We start from the raw sequence: 814 nt of genomic DNA, 5'->3' as shown, positions 1-814 counted from the left end.
CTTGTCTTGTAGTGAATATTCTATAGTTCACTTTCTTGAGTCCATGCTCCACTATCGTCTTTTGGTAAAAGTTACTCTTTTTATATTCCCATTATTCATTGTTTGTAGGGAATCAGACCACTTCAGCATTGGTGCACCTTTTGACCGTTTGTGGTGGAAATCTGACGTGTCATCCATTTCCGCCCATTTTGAAATCTTCACGTTCGACACCTCTTTATTATTCTATCTCCATGATATACTTCTTCTCCAAACTTTAAGTATGTTTCCTGACCGTCAATCAGCTTTGTTGGAGAATTGTTAGTATATCGAGACCAAGGCTGATATCTTGATTGCTTGATGTCTCGAACTCAAATATCGAGAGGTCTATCTCTCGAACTCTGTTTATGTCTCGAACTGGATAGCTGTATCGAGAGGTCCTACCTCTCGAACTCTGCTTATGTCTCGAGACTTAGTTGATGTCTCGCAGACCCTTATTCCTCCAGTGTTGTCCCATGCTTTCTTCTGATCTGTCTATATGATTACAACACGAGACTTCTAAGATGTTCAAACAGGTTTACCTTAAGCTTAAATATTTTCCGAGTTGAGCTCAAAGTTACCCGGTTGTATTTTCGCTCTTGGTTTACTTGTCGAACTTACAGCGTTTTGCCTATGTATCGAGACTTGGGGATTTCTACTTAACAGTTGGTATCATCAAAACCTATTACATGATGTTCCTAACAGTGAGTTGTTGGGAGCTGTAGGAGCATAGCCAGGGGCATAAGGGTCGGCACCACTCATCTGCTGCACAAAAACGTCGTAGTCTAAGCCACGACCC

The sequence above is a fragment of the Ipomoea triloba genome, chromosome 16 (genome assembly GCF_003576645.1).
Source record: "Ipomoea triloba cultivar NCNSP0323 chromosome 16, ASM357664v1".
NCBI lineage: Eukaryota > Viridiplantae > Streptophyta > Magnoliopsida > Solanales > Convolvulaceae > Ipomoea > Ipomoea triloba.
This window is presented reverse-complemented; position numbering follows the sequence as displayed.